A 417-nucleotide genomic window follows, 5' to 3' on the forward strand; every position below is an offset into this window, starting at 1 on the left:
TTTTCGCTCCTCAGATCTAATCAATAGATGGTGGCCTGGCTTAGGGAACTCCAGGCATACATGGTACTTTGTCCCTCCTAGTTTCTTCCTCTGGTTAGTAGCTCTGTGGTCAGCTTCCTCATTTCATGCAATTTGCAAAGAAAACTTCAGGAACAGCTCTTGCTACTCATTTAGATTAAGATAGTAACACAGGTCATTCATTTTCTTCCTACATTCCCTCCTTTATTGTAATCTATCTCCTCTTCTTAAAGGATGAGTTCTGAAAGGGCAAATGTTACATTTTTTTCAGTCCCTTAAATATAGACTTTAGAACTACATGCATTCTCACTGCTATTTGAGCAGATAACAGTGATGGTAGGAGCCGGAGGACAGAGACCTGCCCTGCAGAGAGTGCCATCTTGGCTCCGGGACTCCGCC

The sequence above is a fragment of the Mus caroli genome, chromosome 5, assembly GCF_900094665.2.
Source record: "Mus caroli chromosome 5, CAROLI_EIJ_v1.1, whole genome shotgun sequence".
NCBI lineage: Eukaryota > Metazoa > Chordata > Mammalia > Rodentia > Muridae > Mus > Mus caroli.